The sequence below is a fragment of the Acinonyx jubatus genome, chromosome E3 (assembly GCF_027475565.1).
Source record: "Acinonyx jubatus isolate Ajub_Pintada_27869175 chromosome E3, VMU_Ajub_asm_v1.0, whole genome shotgun sequence".
In the NCBI taxonomy this organism is placed as follows: domain Eukaryota; kingdom Metazoa; phylum Chordata; class Mammalia; order Carnivora; family Felidae; genus Acinonyx; species Acinonyx jubatus.
In genome coordinates, this window is record NC_069398.1 from 24,884,369 (window position 1) to 24,905,987 (window position 21,619).

General features: G+C 48.2%; 1 protein-coding gene across 3 annotated transcripts in view; it reads right to left on the reverse strand.

Moving 5' to 3' along the window:
• LOC113594491 (uncharacterized) overlaps positions 1-21,619 on the reverse strand; it is a 563,365-nt gene that overhangs the window by 171,823 nt on the left and 369,923 nt on the right. For all 3 annotated transcript variants that reach the window (XR_008294754.1, XR_008294752.1, XR_008294753.1), the window contains 2 exons: positions 10,703-10,761; positions 9,638-9,776 (listed from right to left, as the gene is read on the reverse strand). The gene's annotated coding sequence lies outside the window, so the exon portion shown is untranslated. The remainder of the gene's footprint in view (positions 1-9,637; positions 9,777-10,702; positions 10,762-21,619) is intronic.

Here is a 21,619-nt window from a genome sequence, read left to right on the forward strand (position 1 = left end):
ATCATTAACAGAGTTGTGTGCTTGAATCGGGTATCCAGGATTTTATCCTGTACACATGTTCTTCTTCTTTTTTTTTTTTTTAACATTTATTCATTTTTGAGAGACAGAGAGTGAGAGACAGAGGGCGAGTGGCGGAGGAGGGGCAGAGAGAGAGGGAGACACAGAATCCGAAGCAGGCTCCAGGCTCCGAGCTGGCAGCACAGAGCCCGACGCGGAGCTCGAACCCACGAACCATGAGATCATGACCTGAGCTGAAGTCGGACCCTTAACCCACGGAGCCACCCAGGCGTCCCCAAAATCAAGTTTTAAGGTAATCTGGAATCTCCACAAGTGTATGTGACCTTTAGCGGCCCCTCTAGTCTTACACGCCATTTGGGATGGCAGCGAGGAAAAGCCACCTGCCCCCCACCCCCCACAGCCTCTAAGAGCAGACCCCACTGGCTGGAAACAAGAGCCTTGAGGGGCCACACATCCCCTCCAAGCAAGGATAGGTGCTCTGATTAGGTGGTTTAACTGTAAAAACACCCCAGCCCTTCAGAAGCCACTGTCCGAAACGGAGATAAACTAAAGACAGTGCTCCCCACTAATACTGATGTAGTTTCAATTTATGCAATCCAGAGTGCAGTGGCCTGCACTGTCCCCTGCCTCCAGTGATTAATGGCCTGGCCCCAGCTAGGGTCCAAAAAGAAAGAGCCGAAGGAAGCAGATGCAGTGGGTTTTACATTATCATGACTGCAACAAACTCATTCTGTGGTGTCAGCGCTGACTGCAGGGTTCTGATTATGAAATATGATGCATGTTGAATTTAACGACTTTCTGTGCCCTTCTGGTGAGTTCACTGCTTTCCAATGTCATTTTCTGTTCTCATCTGAGTGGTAATAAAAGGAATATCATTGACTGTGGTAGCTTGTAACCACTGTGTGTTTTACAATAAATTGCATTTCGGGACCTTTCTCCCCAGGAGAGAAATGCATGGCCAGACGGATTATTCCGAGGCAGGCTCTGGGATCCCCGTGTGCAGGACAATGGGGGATGAGGTGGAGTTGCCCTTTTTCGGGAATCATCCCCCAAGAGCACTCATTTTTCAAGCAGTTGTACATCAAAGGTCAGTTCGGACCAGAGGGAAAAATGACAAAACACAGACCCCAAAGTAAAAATGACTGTCGCCCGCCCAGAATCAATGCCGAAAGGACAGGTCTACTCTCTTAATAAGTTCAGGAAAGAGGGCTGCAGAGAGTGCAAGTTCAGAACTGGGAAGAACTGGGAAGACAGCCCCCAAAGCCCTGTTCTTCCTCCGTGTGTCCAAGCTGACCTCTTGTCAATATCCCATAGGAAGGTCATCTCCATGTCGGAACAAGAAGGAGAAGAAAAGGAGTATCCAATGGGAGACAGCTGCCTACCAGACCTGTGCCAGGCACTCTACGGCTCACTGCCGCCTACTGTCCCCTCCTGTCACAGTGCTCTTTCGAACCAGGTCTTATTACCCCCAATTTGTAAATAAAGAAATTTAGGCGAGACAGAATCTTCAGGGTCACAGAGCCAGGGTCCAGCTCCTCCGATTCCCAGAAGTGTGTCCCATGGACCAGAAGCACTGGCTAGAGACGCAGAACCTCGGATTCCCACCCAGTCGCGCACATGGAAGTGTGTAAAACATGCCATGGGCGCCAGGCAATGGAGCTGGACAGAGGACGTGAAGTTTCCTGACACTTGGGCCAACCAGGACAGGCTTCTCTCTTCGCTGTTCGGAGGGTCTCCTGTGCGATGTTGCCTTAACCATCAGGATCTCAGTTCCGTTGCTTGACCAGCTGGGAGCGGTGTCCCTGGGGACAGTAGTCCTCAAACTCCAGAATGCCTGCCAATTGCCTGGGCACCTGGTGAAGGTACAGACCCCTTGGTTCTGCATTGTGTTAGCCATGCTTCTCCCCAGACACACAGAACCAATGGGCTGTGCACATATGTAGAAAGAGATTTTATTTTAAGGAGTAAGCTCATGCAATTACAGAAGCGGGTAAGTCCCAAATCTCCAGGGTGGGCCACAAGGGCTGGAAACCAGGGAAGAGCAGGTGTTGCTGGTCAAGTTCAAAGGCCGCCTGCTGGCGGAATCCCCTCCGACTCAGGGGAGGTCAGTCTTTGTTCTAGTAAAGGCTTCACTTGATTGGAAGATGCCCACCCACATCAGGGAGGCCACTCTGCTTCACTCAAAGTCCACTGATTTAATCTCATGCAAAAGCACCCTTGGAAACATACAGAAGAACGTTTGACCATGTATCTGGGCAGTTTGACCCTAACAAGTTGACGCATAAAATTAACTATAACGTATATTGCAACGGTGGTGATACAAATCTGCAAGCGTGAAAAGGTGACACAGGACTATCTACATACATTGTGCAAACATTTGGTTTTGATAGTCCAGTATCATTATTGATTTAGTAATTAATGTAAATTTAGTAATGTAAATTATTTACATATTAAATGATTCCTTAAGGGGGACCTGGGTGGCTCAGTCGGTTAAGCACCAACTTCAGCTCAGGTCATGATCTCCTGGTTCATGGGTTCAAGCCCCGCGTTGGGGTCTGTGCTGATGGCTCAGAGCCCGGAGCCTGCTTCGGATTCTGTGCCTCCCTCTCTCTCTGCTCCTCCTCCGCTAGCACTCTGTCTCTTTCTCAATAATAAATAAACACTTAAAAAAATTAAATGATTACTTAACAACTATTACAATTATTAAGATAGAGGTATCAGGGAAGCCTAGCGAAAGGGACATGAGACCACGCTGTACTATCTTTGCAACTTCCTGTGCGTCTACAGTTATTTCCAAAACACTTTTAAATAATTTTTTTTTAAACAGTACAGATCCCTGGTCATTTGCACCTTCTCTTTGCCCTTCCTTTGCTCCTAGGATTCTGGTCCACTTGGTCTGTTTTTAATTTGGATGTAGGGAGGCTTCTGTTGACCACAGTGTGAGAATGGTCCCCAGGGGTGACATGATTTTCCAGGCGCTGTGGTTCAATCTACGTGACAAGGAGCTACATTATGGCACTTTTCCACCTTAGAGAAAAATGGTGAGAATAGCAGATTAGGAAGGAATTTGGTACCAAAATCAAAGCAATGATCCTGCATGATTTCTGGTTTATAGCATCATTCAGTGTTAAATAATGAAGGGGCAGGAGGGGTCATTGATCTGTTCCAGATACCTCATTGCACAGGTGAAGAAAAGACCCAGCATTTTCTGCCACCCCCAGCCCCTCACATCGATAGTAGTAAAGTCTGGATGGGAAGCACAACTCTAGGATTCGCAGGGCCCAACCCACCCGAGCCGTGGAAATGCCAGGAAAATATAGATCTCACCTAGTTCTTCTTTTTGTTTTTTATGTTTATTTCCAAGAGAGACAAAGCATGAGCAGGGGAGGGGCAGAGAGAAAGAGAGGGAAACACAGAATCTGAAACAGGCTCCGGGCTCTGAGCTGTCAGCACAGAGCCGGATACGGGGCTCGAACTCATGAAACGCGAGATCATGACCTGAGCCAAAGTTGGATTCTTAACCAGCTGAGCCACCCAGGTGCCCCTAGATCTCTAGTTCTAATTCCACGTCCAAAACACTGCCACAGTGATTTTGCTCAAGTGTAAATCCGACCCTATCACTCCCATACTTAAACTCACTCAGCCCTTCAAAAGGAAATCAAAATTCTCTAGCTAGAATTCCAGGACGTCCTTGGACTGACATCTCCAGCCTCCTTGCTCTGGTTAACTCCTGGTTATCCCTTTAAACCTGGCATTCAGCCTGCTGGGAAGACGTTATGTTCCCCCTGAGACTGATTTTGTAAGCTTGTACTGTATTCCCATGGCATCTCGTAGATCCCATTGGCATCTGTGCCTCCCTCTGTCCTCCAGGTGGTGAGTGCTCTGGGGGAGGTCCTTCATTCCCACGTTACCAGAGTCAAGTACACCACCAACACTGTGTTGGCTATGCCAGCTATCCCATCATGAGAAGACGGAACGTCCTGACACGGAAATCGCCAGGGCATTTAGACGAGAACGTGATCAAGGAAGCAGGCGTTGACCATGTATTCAGGAGTCTCCCCTCTACATCAACCCTCCTGCAAGTGGTAACACCACCACCTCTGACAAATTCCTGCCCAAGCTCCGACTTGAATCACATCAAGCCTCAGAAATAGTGTACCTGTTTGCAAGACATTGAGAATACAACCCCGTCGGGATGCAATCAGCAAAGTCTAGAATGTAGGAAACTCTAGAGGGCAAATGGCTTGGTTTGCCTATAAAGTAAACTGCAAAGGGAACCATTTCATAAAGAGAAAAACAGGGAATCTATTGATGAAAAAAAAAAAACGCTCTCAAGACATATCAACCACACAGCGTCTGGCCCTTAAGTAGATTTCATTCAACAAGCCAACTGTGTAAAAGATACTTGTGGGAAAATTGGAGGAATGTATTCACTGAAACGGTATTTGATAACCTTAAAAAACAATGGTTAATTCCATAAGATGCAACATTGGCATTATGGTTATGTATTTTTTCTTTTTTCTTTTATTTTTTTAAAATAATTTTTTATGTTTATTTATTTTTGAGATAGAAACAGAACATGAATGGGGGAGGGGCAGAGAGAGAGAGAGAGGGAGACACAGAATCTGAAACAGGCTCCAGGCTCTGAGCTGTCAGCACAGAGCCCAACGTGGGGCTCGAACCCACCAACCATGAGACCATGACCTGAGATGAAGTCGGATGCTTAACCGACCGAGCCACCCAGGCGCCCCTATTTTTTAAAATATAGTGACACATTGATAGGCATCTGGGAAGGTCAGTATAGATGAAAAACGACTGGCTGTAAACTAATGATGGTCGAAGTTAGGTGATGGGTATTTGAGGTTCGCTGGTATTCTTTCTCCTCCTGTGTATGTTTGAGTTTTTGCAGAACAAGTTAAAAATGGTGAACACAAAAGATGCCCCTGTTAGCCCGTTATTTACAATTACAATAGCAGACACTAGTAAATAATTACAAATGAGTTATTTACAGTTGGGATGAGGCCAGAGGTACTCACGACCCACGATGTATTAGTATTGAATTCCATTTAAGAGCTATAGGAAATGCTTTCTCAACATTCTGTTTTGCTAAGATCAGCAGTTTGTAGGGGTCAGGGCTAAAACTCTTCCCATTCATTGTCGAAATCCATGTAGGCATGTCCATAAAGATTTGGTCTTCTTTCTAAGGTTTGGAGGAAAATCTAGGGTCGGCAACTGCCAGGACCCCAGGTATAATATAGGTCCTGATGCCTGTGCTTGGATGGGATTCAGCTACTTATAAAACAACTGATTGCAGCACATCTCAATTATTATTGCTTGTGTGATATTTTCTAAGCAAATTCTTACTGAGCCTACCTAACTACTGAGATTTCAGGATGGTTTGACTTTATACATTAGAGGGAATTCATAACAGCATTCCCAGTGCATGCATTTCTGTTGGTCCCCATAGTGGGTCACAAGAAGCGGGGAGGGGCTTCAACTAATTTGCTGGATTTGTTTAAACCTCCCGTCGTCCCCGATTTATCTCTGCCACTGCCCCTTGTCATCCTTGTACTTAAATGGCAGCTATGGCAATCACAGGCTGTTGTCGTGCCAACGGGTTGTGATTTCATAGGTATTTCCTTTTCTCGTTCACTCTACCGGGGGGTAAAATGTTTTTTAATTTTTTTAATGTTTATTTTATTTTTGAGAGAGAGAGAGAGAGACAGAGTGTGAGAGGGGAAGGGGCAGAGAGAGAGAGAGAGAGAGAGGGAGACAAAGAATCCAAAGCAGGCTCCAGGCTCCAAGCTGTTAGCACAGAGCCCGACGCAGGGCTCAGACTCACAAGCCGTGAGATCATGACCTGAGCCGAAGTCAGATGCTCAACCGACTGAGCCATTCCGGTGCCCCTAAGGTATAGCATTTAGGAGCATTAAAGAGAATAGCAGAGAAAAGTTGGAGGCATTTCCAGGACAAAAAAAAAGCACAACCATAGACGCCCCCGTGGTAGTTTGCAAGGAGACACAGAGCTGGCGGGAAGGACTCCGGTGGGAGAAAATCAGGCCAAAGAAGCCAGAAAAGCTTCCATTGACCAGGTGGGGCTAAAGAATGTCTGAATGAAGAGAGATCTTGAAGTTCTTTGGGCAAATCTGTCATGGAGAATGATCTTTGGTCTGGAAAGATAACCAGGATGTGGTTCACTCAATCCCCACTCTGACCCCTAGAAGGTCTTTCCAAACTCTAAAGGCTGGAAAATAGAGATCACATTTCTCAGACTCTCATACACCTAGGTTTCTTCATGGGATCCAGACTCTACTGAGTGGATATGCAGACAAGACACACGAAGAAGGATCTGAACATTATAACCAAGAGAAGTTGTTATATGAGAATTGGTACTTTGGGGACCAACAGTAACCGCTGTAGCTTCTTGGTCATGGCAACAATGGGTCTAGGGTTGACCATGTCATGGGCCAGGGGCTGGCAGTGGGGAGCATGGGCTTACTAAACTGGCGGCTTCCCACCGCAGCAAAGGATGTGGGATCTGGGACCCAGGCTGGCAACAGCTCCCCCAGCAGGCCAGCTCTGTGGTGGGCTTCCAGGAGCCGTCTCTAGAAACTCGACTCAGAGTGTCGCTCCAATTTTATCTGGGTCTCTGTGAACTATTTAATACCCTTTACTCCCCTCTTTCCTGCTCAAAATGGCCAGAGTGGATTCTGCTGACTTCAGCTGAGGAATCTGACCCATTCGAGAAGAGAGGAAACTGGTCCTTTTACATGATATCTACACGAGTATTTACACAAATATTTACATGAATACTAGGGGCAGCCATGACTAGAAAATCTTGGGACATAATTTTGGGAGTATCTTAAATTTCTTCCTTTAAATCTATTTCCTCTTGACTACTAACAGTGAAACCCCAAAAGAAACACTAAGAGGGGCCATGTGTCCTTCAGAGATAATCTAAAGTATGTGCCTGCACCAATAACATTTGGGGGAGGAAAATGTCAAAGATTAAAAAAAAAATGAGTGCTTTCAGTAGAGGAGACCAGACTCAGTCCATTCACAGGCTCCAGAGTGAATGAAGAAATGTGCCAATTAAATGTTTGTAAATAAACTAATCATGTTGGACCTGTCCGTCAGTGACCATCTATCAAATAACAGCTACACTACTCAACATGGGTGAAACCAAAGAAGGAAGAAAACAAGATCGACTCTTGTCTCGAAGAATATATCCTTAGTTATTGCAAGAAGAGAAATATGTAGCAAACACCAGAAAATAATCTAAGGGACTATGGAACTAGGTGGAAAAGGCTGTTAGTAAAGACACCTGTCGCTGTGGGTAGGGGCCATTGGAAATGGCCCCATAGAAGTCATGCCGACCACCCTAAATCTGGGTAGAAGAGCAAACTCTGGAAAAGCAGAGAAAAGTTGGAGGCATTTCCAGGACAAGAAATGCACTTGGTAGTTTCCAGGGAGACACAGAGCTGGTGGGAAGGATTCAGGTGGGAGGAAATCAGACCAAAGAAGCCGGAAGAGCTTCCATTGACCAGATGGGGTCACAGAATGTCTGGATGAGGAGACATCTTGAAGTTCAGCTGCCCCAACGCTTGAATCCTTTCCACAACTTCATCTCTTCTCATCTCACTAATTTTAGAAGGTGGGCAAAAGAAAAAGGGTAGATGTGAGTTTTAAAACTCTAGAGAAAGCCTCAGTAGAAAGATCTCCTGGCTAAATCCACGATACCAATAGCTTCAGGAAAACAAATTGTGAATTAAATTTAGGAATCACGGCTTCCAACACCTTAATTTTACAAGTGAGCAGACCTTCCGAAAGACTCCCAAAGGCCACAACAGCTCCTGGCCCCTGGTCTCCCCACACCCAGCCCAGGTCTCTCCCTCGACCAAGACTTTCCTGGCTCTGTTCTGAGAATACTCCATTTCTCTTACTATGCATGAAAAATGCTAATAACCTTCTCTCTCCAAACAGCCTTTCCCCAAGGAATAATAGATCTTGGGAAGAGAGAGGTTTGCCATCATGGAGGGACATTATCATTTTTATACAAATGCTAAAACAGTTCTGAGCTCTCAGCCTGAACTAAGCTACCTTAATCTTACCTGTGTCTCACACCTGGGGGAACTTGGTTTGGGGGGGGCGGGAGGAAGGGGAAGGCCAAAAAAACCGTGGAATCCATTTCAAGTGTTCTATCTTAAGCCTCTCAGTTTGCACTCAATTTGTTTTATCACATAGTGATAGGAATTAAAGGCCTTCACTACAGTTTAGGCAGCTTGCCAATACCTATTTTATAGCAATAAAATATGTACAAATTAAGGAATCTCATGTGGAAAATTTATTCAACAGCCTCAAAAGCCAAATGAATGGTAATTACCTTGAACACAATGTGGCAGCAATCATGCCCGATTGGATCATGCTTTTAAATGTACGTCTACATTTTAAGAACTAAGATAATTATGAATTATGAAAATAACTAACAGAGACAATGGCGGAGCAAAGCTGTTGTTTATGAAACATGAAAGGGACATTTTGAGAGGAGTAGGGGAAATGACTCGTTTTCTGCACCTGCCAGGGAATATTGAATATGACACAGTTAAAAGTACAGAGCTGGGATAGGCTTCTCTTCCCTGCCACTTCACGTGGGGATCGCTTCCGTTGAGCTCCAGTGTTTGCGGAGGAGGAAAAGGGAGGGAGGAGACACGGAAGTTTCCAGGTCTGCTTCCCACACAGTGCAAGATTAAATACCATCCATCATTGTACGCATCCCAGTTTTAATAACCCCCTGTTATGCCTAGAAACATGGATGAAAACGTTCTCTGGCTGATCAGTTGCCAAATCTCTTTCTCTCAACACAGTTATTCTGAGAAACATCTCTTAGAATGGAGACACGCGAAACAAAGTTCTTTTGCCCGTCTCCTCGCTTACGTCAAATCCTAAGGAGGTCATTCAGCCTCTCTGTGTTCCTCAGTTTTCCCAACTTGAAAGTTACGGGGCTGGCCAACTGACCTCCAACATGTCATGCGTCTGTGCTATGACGTAGATGGTATGCCCTGGTGGCCATGGGGAGTGAGCGACGGGGACATCTCAGGGCAGAATATTCCAGAAGGGGATAAGGAGCAAGGCCACAAGACATCGGCATGTCTGCTGCACTTGAGGAAGAGGAGGAGGCCAGAGTGGCTGGAGCGTGTGAGACGAAAAACGAGAAATGAGATCAGAGAGAAATCAAGACCGGATCACGTTGGGCCTCGAAAGCGATTGCGTGTTGGTGTTCACCCCGAGCAAAACGGGAATTCCGACTGCATGGTGAGCAGCGGAATTGCGCGATCTGACTTAGCGCTTTACCAGGACCCATCTGACTTGTGGGGCGAGAATACGCGGAAGGGGAGTAAAAGTAGAGACAGGAGATGAGTGTCTGATTACATAATTGGGCACCGTCACCCAGCCCAGGGGGCACATAAGACTAACAATCACAGAGGCTATGGCAGAATATTTGCAAAATTCTTCTCCACGGTTTCCCTCCCCATATCTGCGTGCTTCTACAATGTGACTTTGTGGCTCCCCCTCATCAAGAGATAGATTAGGCTTCCCCATCCCTTGAATCTGGACTAACCTTGTGATGTTCCTTGGCCAACAGAATGTGCGAGAAGTGACACCATACCAGTTCCAGCCTAGGCATCGACAGGTTTTGGACATTTCCTGGTGTTCTCTCTGGGACTCTGTATCCTCCGTGTGAAGAAGCCCAGGCTAGCCTGCCAGAGGACCAAAAAACTACAATGACATCCCGGCAAAGGCCACTCTAGAATACCCCCGATGTGTGAGCAAGCCCAGCTGAGATCAGCCCAGCCCGGCCCGCTGAAGCAGAACAACCCAAACTGACACATTGATTTATAAAGCCAAATGAATGTTTGTTTGTTTGTTTTGTATCTTAAATTAGCAAAGTTTGGAATGGCTTGTTATATGGCAGAAGCTAACGGATACAAAAGGAAAGTCAAGACAAGGGTGAATTATCAAGCCAGCCACTGCGATGGGGAATTGGAGGTCAACCCTACTGGAATTCTCTGACGAATTATGCAGAATGACCTTCGGGACTGTTTATCTGACAGTAGAGGAGAGCATTGGACCCAGTAGCGCCCAATGCTTCCATTACTATGATCTGCTCAAGCTCACCATGAAGTCTGACACAGAGTCGTTCAAGGTGGTGAATGGCTGGCAGCAATCTCCACAAAACACACCTTGTAACAGGTTCATGGACTAAACTAAAATCTTTGCTACCACAATTGGTCTCGAGGGTAGAACAGATCCTCGTATCTCTTACTTATTGCTCTTCTGGACCTTCTTGGCTTTGGCCGACACTTCGGCAAGTCCGGGGTACTTACTAAATGGGTGACCCAGCTCTTCTTCTGCAAGGGGTCTGGGTTTTTATTGGCTTTGCCTTTCCTGAACTGTGTGGCTGTTGTTGTCCCTTTCCAGCTATTCTGGGGCTCCGTTGGGGAGGACAGCGTTATGGATGACTTTCTGCCGTGACTGTGTCGCCACACCCCTAATTCCTCATGGTGGTCAGGGAAATGATCTCTTCTAAAATAGTAAGTCCTTTCTTTGCCTACTGGGTTACACAAACGAGGAGCCCACTATGACCAGGTGGAGGTCACAGGTCCACGTTCGGTGGAGTTCTTACCGTGTCCCCTCGTGGCAGACGTTCCTCCTTGGAGAGCGGGACCTCTATTCCAGCAGAACCTAAGGTTTCAGAGATAAGAAGAATATCTTTTTTAGATGCGTTACTACCTGTGACGGTGACAGAAACCAAACCTACTTCCCCTGCTTTGTTCCTGACCAAGAACTGCATCGTATTGTAGTTAATATGACACATTGGCTGTCGGTTCAATGCATACAATGCATCCTGGAGGGAGGACGAGTGCCCCACCCCCACAGGATTTTTGCCCACTCGAGCTGGCACAATTGCCGAGACTTTGACAGACCATTCTTCTATTGTATCGTGGCCGTTGGGGGTCAATGTGGTCTATGATAGGACCAGTAGATCCTGTGGCCATGCACTCGTGGTCACACCTCCTCGGTCCTAAAATAGGTCCCTTGGTTTGAAGACAGTTTGGGGACAATCTGGGTCAGTAAATCAGGCACTATTATGGTGGCGTTGGCAGAGGAACCAAACACAGGGAAGACAGACCATATCTGGAAGAAGTGGCAATTCAAATGAAGACAAAAAGCTGTCAGCTCTAGGATGAAGACCCACTTATCAACCTGTCACCGAATGGCTGGTCGGTCGCCTCATGGATGGCACCATGATGACTGCTCACAGTCGATCTCCACCACCAGCAAGTTGGGTATTCAGCAATGGCGGCAGCTAGATCAGCCTTAGGCCAATGTGTAACCTCCATCCCTTCTCCCATGACCACCCTTGCAGCCCATTGTACAGGCACCAAAGTGGCCTGGGAGAGAGAATGGCTAGCTCCCGCCAATGAACCATCCTATCCATCGGGTCACTGAGGGACCGCCGTGAGGAGTACGCTCTCTGCTGAGCATGAAAATGAAACACAGTTTAACCCACTTTGTGTTCCTTCCAATGCATTTATCCACCTGCCTCTGTCTTAAACATCCTCCTCTCCAGTCTTTCAGTCTTTTCCCCTTTCATGATATGAGTAGAAGTACGGTGACAAAGTACAAAGTACTAGTCATAGCTCTGTCCCTTGGAAACATCTGCTTTACATTCTGTCCTTCGGGGATACTCTGGTGTGTAACAGTACATTTCCATGAGGATGAATGTATTCAATATTATCATCTATACGTTAATATGTGATATTAATATCTGTACATGTTCATCTAATATACATATCTCTGTGTAACCCTGGAATTATCATAATTATACTCATAGGAACCCATCCCTGAACCATTGCTGAATGTCCCCTCTATCAGAGGATCAGTTGGAACACCACGAAGCCCTAAGTGTAAGTTCAAGGAGAGGCATTCGTCCCAGAGAGGTACTTAACATGAAAGTCTAGACCATCTGTTCTTGTTTCTCATCTGTGCCCTTGGGAATTGTTCAGATCCAGTTCTAAATGTCCCATTTCCATCACACAATCAGCTGTTGCCCCGCCCACTCCCTCTTGTGACTCAAGCACATTTGCAGACACCTCGCTAATGGTGGGCAACTTTGTCCTCCTAGTGCCACGATGGCCCATGGTCATGCAGTCTCTTCTAAAGCACGACATGCCTGGAGGGGATGTTCCAACAGCAGGCAGGCCTCTGCCACGGGAGGCACGGCCTTGCTTCAGAATGCTCTGGACTCCAAGGGGTCGGCACTCTGACGCGCTGATTGACGTGGATGGGTGTCCGTAGCAGGGTCAGACCTGCTGGGGGATACGGCCTGAGCAGCAAGATATCTGTCCACACCACCTCCTCGTGTTGCAGAATTCACTTCTCCTTTGGCCCAGCTCCTCCCATGATTTTTCCCAGCGCATATTTGCCAAGTCTGGCAATTCTTGCAACGGTGACTATGCCATTTCCTTCCAGAGCAAGAGTGGCTGTGCTCTTGCGTGGCCTGACCCTCGTGATCGTTCTGGGGTCAATGCAGGGATGCAGGGGTGAGTCATAAGGTGAGCAAGCATCATCTTGCCAGCTGACTTCCTCAGACCTCAGGGCAAGGGGAGAGAACAGTTCTATTCAAGGGAGAGAACAGTTTCTGAACCCAGACCCAAGGTTCTCAGGCTACCAACAAAAATCCCCATCCCTGTTCTCAGGGTGCCAGTGTTTCCTTATTAAGGCCCTTATTTGATGTGGGAGACCTAGTAAAGCTATGCATCCAGTGTTTTTTTCAATCTCTGTGCTGAAAATTAGATCCCGGGCCTAATTTTCGGCCCAGATTGTCCTTTAACTAAAGGACACGCAGAGCTCTCTAAACACTTCCACAGAGACTTTCTGACACCCACAGTGTGCCCTGAGTACATGGCTGACAGGTCTGAGCCTTTCCTTCTGTTTCTTCAAGGCTTCGAAGGCCGTTAACCAGGGGCAGTGAACTCCAGAGGCTCTGCCCTGACCATTGTCCCCATACCTGTCAAAGTCCCCTGTTCGAGGCCAGCCAGCACTCTCTATCTGCCATCACTGAGGAACTCGGTCGCTGTGAGACTCTACGGGCCAGGGGTCAGCAACATCCCCCTTCCCCTGAAGTGGGGCCCGCTGAGGTCCGGTTTCCAAATCCCATCCTAAGGGTCTGCTTTCTAGGGATGTTTCCGGTATAGATTGTTTTGTCTGTCTTCCTCCAGAGAGCACAACCTCACATGACCACTGCCCAGGTAGGGCTTGGTTTGGTGTGGGTGTGAAGGGACTCAGAAGCAGAGGACTGGAGAATTACTCAAGAAAGGAGGGAGAGCGGTTAGGGATGTCCACTCGTGAGCTGGTCACTTCCAAGGGCTCCCGGGCCTTGGTCCTTCTGGGCTGTCTTAGTCCCATAGCATATCCACCAGTTAGTTGGGCGGAAGAGGGGAGTATTCACCCATCGGTAAATGGGTGTCTGTCTCCTGTCCACAGGGGTTGGCCCAGAGGACGATAGTTCCCCCACATTTGGAAAGTGAGCATGTTAGATGCTAAGAAGATTCCCACCGGTGTTCAGTCCACGGCCTCTGAGAAAATCTGAAGCAGAAAGAGCGTGATTCACGGTTCAGACGAGACAAGGAGCTGTCAGACCACCTGTGTGAAGCTGAATTTGGGCGGCAATGGCTGAGGTAAAAGGGGGCCAAAAGGGGCGAGGTGAGACACCTTCACTCTGTGTGAATGGCGTGTTAGACGAATGACCAACAATCTTTTCAAAACCTCTGCTTTCACATATGCCAAGTGGGTCTGTGAATCAATGGCTTCCGACTGTAGGCAGCTGGGCTCACTCTCAGGGGAGCCCTTTGGAAAGCCGTGTGGGTCCCCCTCGTAACTGTCCCACTGAGCGCTGTGGAAGCTGGGCTGTTTATTCGCCAATGTCCATCACTCATAGGTTGAGGGTTGCTCCCAGGGACTCTGGACGTTTCCAACACCGACCGGTGACCTCCAGCGTAGGCCAAGGACTGGCCACCAGCAATGTTTCTACGAGTATCTCGGCCTTTTCAAACACTGGCAGGCAGGGGCGCCTGGGTGACTCAGTCACTTACGTGCCTGCCTCTTGGTTTTGGCTCAGGTCATGATCTTATGGTGTGTGGGATTGAGCCCCATGTCAGGCTCTGTGCTGACAGTGCAGAGCCTGCCTGGGCTCTCCCTCTCTCTCCCTCTCCCTCTGCCCCTCCCCCACTTGCTCTGTCTCTCTCTAAATAAATAAATAAACTTAAAAATGAAAAAAAAAATCACTGTTGGGCAGGGGAACGGGCCAGGTCAACTGGGACGGTCGGTTCTCAGAAATTACCACGTCATCCGAATACTTCAGTCATCCCCCAACATCGGGGAGGATCTTCCCATAAAGGCGTAAAGACACCCCGAAGCACCCTTTGAATGCGGCACCGTTTTGTTTTCCGACCAATGCACGGCCTGTTCATTCCCAGGCCAGCAGAAGTTTTAAAATGGTGCAAGACTACCGCCCTAAGCCTTTGTGGAGGAAGCTGCAAAGTAAACGCTCGGGTTGCCGGGAAGGAACAGACACGCTGTGCAGACATTATCTTAGAGCTACTACAAAAGACCTCTTCCCACTTTATTAAAAGTGGCAGACAAGCCGGAGCGCTGGAGCGCCAGGCCAAGGAGCCTGCAAGGGCAATCCGCGCTCCGTGCGGTGCTAATAGGCGACAAGTTCTGGTATTCCCAGAATTTCTAATTTGTGCCTGCTTCCACGTTCCCAGAGCAGATACCCAAATTGATTCTGCCTCCTTCAGGCTCGATGTGTGAAAACGCTGACTGACAGAAACACCTAAGGGTAATACGTCTGCCAAGTGATTGGTTAAACAGCTATTCATTTTGAAATATATCTTCGAGAAGCAGAATAACAGAGGGCCACTGTCGTGTGCGGCCCATTAATTATACAGTTGACAAGAAAATTACCCTGCAGATCAACATTAGTGAGACTTGGCTGGAGGGGGGCCAGGGGCGGGGAGGGAGAACACTGTTCAACAGGGTTACCTGCACAGACCGCTGCGTTTCCCCCTCTCCCCCCCTGTACTGGGGAGGAGTGAGTCAGTGCGTATAGAGCATCAGTGCGAGTCCTGTCTGTGTGATGTAGGGGAACTTCCTGAACCTTCTGAAGCCTCGTGGTCCTTATCCATACAACAGGGATGACCAGAGCAGTGTCAAGGGCAGCTACAGAGAGCAAATGAGAATAAGGCTAAAGCACCTGACCCGTGATGACGCTTTGCTCATTGCACATCTGTTTCCATCTTCTATACGACAGCTACCTGGGCACCTGCTTGTAAGGAAACCCGGGAGCCCACCTGGCTGTGGGTATCTGCTCTGTCAACCCTACTTAGCAGGATGCCCCAAGCCATGCGGGTCTAGCTCAAGGGTGCGTTAGGAGTACATGCCCCTCTAGAAAGTGGGGTCTGGACACAGTCTGTCGCTCCCCAGCCTAGGTGTGAATTTCTGGAGGGAACTGAGCATCTGGTGCCCAAGTGCCAGGCCGGCCGATTCTCCTGTGAGTTCTTGGCTGCCTCCTGGCCCTACCTCCCCTCCAGGACTGTTCCCGAGTATGAAACCCAGTTTACCCACAGGGGGGCTCGGGATCTAGATGGCACATTCAACCTAGGAAATTGGAGGGAAGTTTAGTGAGAGGAGCCATTGATAAGAGTACTAGCTGTCACCGCCCTGGGGCGGCAGGGACAGGAAGAGGGTGGGCTTCCCAGAGCCCAGAAAGAGAGAGAGGGGACTGATTGACGAGGCCGGGGCATTTCAGGCAGGGATGCAGCCAGGTCACGGGAACCTCAAAGGAAGGAAGCTGGGAGATTAAACCCCTGAGCCTCCTGCCCCTCCTGCCCTGGGTTGAACTCAACCAGAAGCCAGAGGGTGAGACAGCTTCTGGGACACAGAGACAGCAGGGCAGAGGAGGAAGGAACGGTAACTGGAAAGCAGCCAACACTCAGTCCCAAGCCACCCCCAGTTGGGAAATGTATTTCATAAAGCTACCTTACAAGGATTCTGATTCCGGAATCCGATTCCGATTCCGATTCTGATTTCCAACCTGCTGGGGCCGGGGACCTGCCATCTTCACCCATATGACTTTGTCCCCTGCTTGAGATTTGAGGCTCCCAAACCGGGTGACCAGAACTCCCTAAGTGCTCCCACCCAATCCAGTCTGTGATAACTGGCATCCAGGCAGGAAGCAGGGGACAAAGTCACACTGGAAAATCTTGAGTTGCGTAAAGGATTTACTTGCAGAGGTGCAAGCTCTTCTTGTCCTGAGATCTGGCGGTCAGGCTCCATCTTCCATGATGGCGGCCAACTCCATCACTCATCCTCGAGTTTGTTTTCCAACCTTCTCCATGAGCCCCTCACTCTTATTTCATGCCATCATTGCCCAGATAAACTACCCGCACTCAAGGCTTTATCGGCATGGGAAAGACAAAGGCAAGAATGGGTCCAGGCTTCCTTCTTCCTTGGGCAGCTGGGTGGATGGGGAGCCATTTTGTGAGGCCGTAGCCTAAGAGAGAATTTCCTAGCTAGAAGGTTCTAGTAATTCCAGTCATCCTAGATTTTCTCCCTGCCAAATGTTCACCTCTTTATATATCCTCTACATATATGCAGCCAGGATCCTTCCAAGGATTTGGTTATAGAACTCTATTTATAGGCTAAAATGTCTTCTCTTTCAGTTGAACTAACCCAAGTTAGAATTTTAAAAATCCAACTTTGCCAAGAAACCTGTACCACACCAACTTATAACAAAGACTTGGAGGAGTTACAGTGTCGCTTGCCTGGAAGTTTTCTAGGCACGAAGTTCCTTACGTTCACTTCTGGGCACCGCAAAGGACTTAATCATTCAACCACGGGTGGTACCCACACCCAGACCTGCCACGTCAGCCAGAGCCTGAGAGGGAGGATGGTCAATCTGAATGCCTTAGACTACACATCCCAGGACTGCTCATGGCAAAGGGAACAAAGACAAAATCCTGGATAATCACTGCAAACAAGGGTGAAGCAAAAATGGAAGCAGCCCATGAGGCTGGAAAAACCACCTTCCAAAGCTGATGAGCGGACAGCTTGGGAAACCAGAGGGGGGAAGGCAGGTGTCCAAGAATGGACCGGATGGTGATGGGAAGGATCATTCTGGGGATAGATGTCAGGCTGCAGTAGCAAATGTCTTTTCCATGCAACGCGCTGGAAAAGACCGTGAGCTCATCTTGTTCAAGGCGAATGAAACCTTTCAAAATCAGCAGGAGAGAGAGGCTTGTTTCCCGAGTGTTGACTATAGGCCAGGCACGGAGCAAGACTCTGGACTGGTACATTTTATTCAATCCTCATCAACCTTAAAGTAAAGACTGTGTCCCCCACGTATCAAAAGAGGAAATTAGGGCTTGAAAAATCAAATTAGTTGCTGGTCAATCTGGGATTTAGGTTTCCTGGTTTCTAAAGTCCCTGTGAGTTAAAAAAAATTTTTTTAATATTTATTTATTTTTGAGAGACGGAGACAGAGCACAAGCACAAGCAGGGGAGGGGCAGAGAGAGAGGGAGACATAGAATCCGAAGCAGGCTCCAGGCCCTGAGCTGTCAGCCCAGAGCCCGACGCGGGGTTTGAACGCACAAACCATGAAATCATGACCTGAGCTGAAGTCGGACACTTAATGACTGAGCCACCGAGGTGCCCCAGTCCCTGTGATTTTTACTAGCATATTCTAATTTCTCTAAATGTGGTTTGCTTCTCTCTACCTCCTGTAAGGCCGAAGTGCTATTTATGTCACACTGTTGCTTGTCCTGAGCGTGAGACATACGGTGTCTGAAGAACATGAACAGGTGACAGTGACGGAGCTGGGACTGAATGGGACAAAGGCTGAGCCCGGACCCACCTCTGACTCCTGTGGGGTCCAGGGTAAGAGAACAAATGGAGGCCTGCAGGCCACACAGAAAAAAATATTAACAAGTTATAAGTCGAGCTAACAGACTGCCCGATAAAATGGGTTCTATTCTGTATCTCCTCTTTGACAAGTAGACCTTCACAACAGCCCAAAGAGCCAAACCACAATGGAGAATTCTTGGCCTTCCTCTACGTTCTATGACGAATGTGGCCTTGTGGAGCCCCTCGCCCCTAACCCCCGCCTGACTCGTTCCTCCCCTTCCAAATTGTGTCCTGCTGTGCAAGAGGCCTTACACACTCACGCATGTCTGAACTCTGCCCACACCCCACGCGAAGAGCTACCTTTCGGCTGAGCCCCAAGCCCAGAGCTGTGCATAAAATGGTGGCCCACAAGGGAGAACCCAACAAAGGCCCTGAAAACAGGATCATAGCTGATGAGGCAAAGGGTTCTTGCATCTCAAGCATCTGGACAAGGTCTAGAAGGAGAAGGTGTGGGCTCTAGCCCTTTGACCAGGTGGCTTCCTGCCCCTAGAGGAACCCCTGGCTGGAGGATAGCCCTGGTGGGAGTCCACAGACTTTGTGAGCAGGACAAAAGCCACTTGCCCGGGTCTAAGGCCAATATGTCGGATTATCCAATTCACACGGCAGCACAGAGAGATCGATGTGCTACAGGGTGGTTCAGGCAAGAGGTCCACAAAGCCGTTCAAACAAGCAGGCTGGTCAGGTTTCTGAACAAGCACAAAAGGCAGTCTCCCTCCTGACAGTGGGAGCCATCTGGGATCTGGGAACGAGAGGGAGGAGGCTTCAACCCCCGCAGGAGGTGGCGGTCGAAAACCAGGGAGGACAGACTTGAGAGCTCCAGCCCCATGGCGGACTGCAGCGTTCCTGGAGAAAGGCAGGACTCTCACTTATTTCTGAATAATTCCAAGCCCTTGTCCCTCTAGCGGGGCTGAGGTTGCCGGCCAGCTTTTGCACCGGTCAGGGCTGGCTCAGGAACACACTGAGTCTGGTCCCCAGGGCGGAAGGCACCCGTGATTCTAATCGGGAGAGACAGGGGAAGGCAGGAGCTGATCATTTCCCCATTAGGATTGACAGCATGCACTGGGAGAAGGACAGAGACAGAGGCTTCGGCCGCCTGCTGACGGGGGGACTCCCCCAAAGTCAGTTTAAACTGAGGGAAGAGGAGTGTGCTGCCCACAGCCAGTACAGAGATCTACCAGGGAAGCTTCAAGATGCCCTATTGGGTCTGAGATCACGGACTGGGGTGGCGGGGGCGGGGGGGCGCAGGCAGGGAGAGTAAGGGGTCAGTAGGTTTGTTTAAAGGACGGTCTTTGTCATTAATGTGTTAGGGTTCCACAGCCTCTGGTGCTCCCGCTGCATACACGTGTTCATTTTTTAATAGAAAATGTCATTTATGTTTCCATTTCATCCCATACGTATCTGCGTTTGGCTGTTTCTTTGGGATAAGAAAGCCCGTCTTTGGATCTTGGCACAAATTAAAACTGGGATAATATCCACTGCTTTGGTTTTCCTCAGACCCGGGATTCAAGTATCGTCAGAGAAAGAGCCTGAGATTCAGACTCGAGGGAAGTTGGTGATAGCTCTGGCTTTACCATCAAACCTCACTATAGGTTCATAAATGTTATTTAACATTTTTGGCCTCAGTTTCCTCGTTTGTCGAGGAAGCAATAGTCAAAGCATCAGGACTTACCCAACTCAAAGGAAGTTTGAGGCTCCCGTGAGATAAAGTGGAAACAAAGAACGTTCAAGGGAATGGGAGGTCATGCGAAGGGAGTTACTTCAGAATGAGACAGACCAGAGTGTGAGTTTTGGGTCTGCCTTTTACTAGCGTGTCATCTTGGGCAAGGCTCCTGAGAAACTTGGCTTTCATCTGTAAAATAATAGCCATGATACTTATTTCAAAGGGTCTCAGAAAGATTTTGGTGAAATAATTGTGGCAGAAACTAATGCATCCTTTCTGTATAGTCGATCCTTTAAAATATTCATTTCCGTTTTTTTTTATATAGAATAAAGCACTATGAGGGTCTAATTAGACCTGAATAATTGACCCAGAATATTTGTCTTTCTAATCCCTCAGAGAGGAGAGGAGAAGAGAGGAGAGGAGAGGAGAGGAGAGGAGAGGAGAGGAGAGGAGAGGAGAGGAGAGGAGAGGAGAGGAAAAGAAAGGGAAGGGAGGGGAAGGGAAGGGAAGGGAAGGGAAGGGAAGGGAAGGGAAGGGAAGGGAAGGGAAGGAAAGGTCATAAAATCCAAGGATGCTATAATAATAGGAAGAGACCTCCAGATCCCACTTTCAATAATGGATGGAACGCCACAACAAGAGAAGACTTGAACCCCACGATAAACCCACCAGACCCAACAGGCATCTACAGACCATTCTTCCCACCAACAGCACAATGTAATTCTTCTCAAGGGCACATGGAGCATTCTCCAGGAAGGACCATGTGTCAGGCACAGAACAAGTCTCAATAAACTAAGAAAGACTGAGAGCATACAAAGCATCTTCTCTGAACACAATGAAATGAGACTAGCAATTAACAACAGAAGGGAAATGAAAATTCACAAACATGTAAACTAAACAACACACTCTTTTTTTTTTTAATTTTTTAATGTTTATTTTTGAGAGAGACAGAGAGTGAGCAGGGGAGGGGCAGAGAGAGAGGGAGACACAGAATCCGAAGCGGGAGCCAAGCTCCGAGCTGTCAGCACAGAGCCTGACGCGGGGCTCGAACCCACGAACCGTCAGGTGATGACCTGAGCCGAAGTCGGCCGCTTAACCGACTGAGCCACCCAGGTGCCCCACAAACCACACACTCTTAAACATGGGTCAGAAAGGAAATCACGGGGGAAATTCATAAGGACAAACTTGTGAGGATAGGCAAATTCATGAGGAATTATGGCTTAAGGGGTACAGAGTTTTTGTTTGGGCTGATGAAAAACTTGGGGAATGGAGGGTGGTAACCGTTACACGACATCGTAGAGGCAATCGATGATCCTGAACCGTACAATTAACATGGCTAAGATGGCAAGCTTCAGGTGGTGTAGATCTCATCCCAATAAAAAATTAAGAAGGTAAAAAAAATAAAACAGGACAAGGGGCACTTAGAGAAAATGTGGAGACCGGAGAGCTCAGCAGGTTTCTGGAAGAGTGGAAGTGGATGAAGTAATAACTGAAATGCCAAAATGAGATAAACTCGGCATCCTGCTAAGGCGAATACTGGGCAAAGTAAGCTTCTTGATCATCCCTTGGAGCTCTGAGTGAGCTCAGCAGTCGGGGCAAGAGAAGGCAGCTACCAGGTGTGGGGCTGACGATAAGTAGGTGGGTAAATTCAGGGGACAGAACAGGAATATCCCCAAACTTACTGCGGGTAAGTAGGTATTTTGCCAAACAGAAAACAGGAAGTTTATTCTCCAGAGGAACCAAAATAGAGTAATTCCAAATGTAGGACCATCACACAGGGTGGAGAACACAAGTGAAAAATGTTGGACTACAAGTGAGAAATTAATTGGGGCGCCTGGGTGGCTCAGTCTGCTAGGCGTCCGACTTCAGCTCAGGTCATGATCTCACCGTTTGTGGGTTCTAGCCCCGCGTCGGGC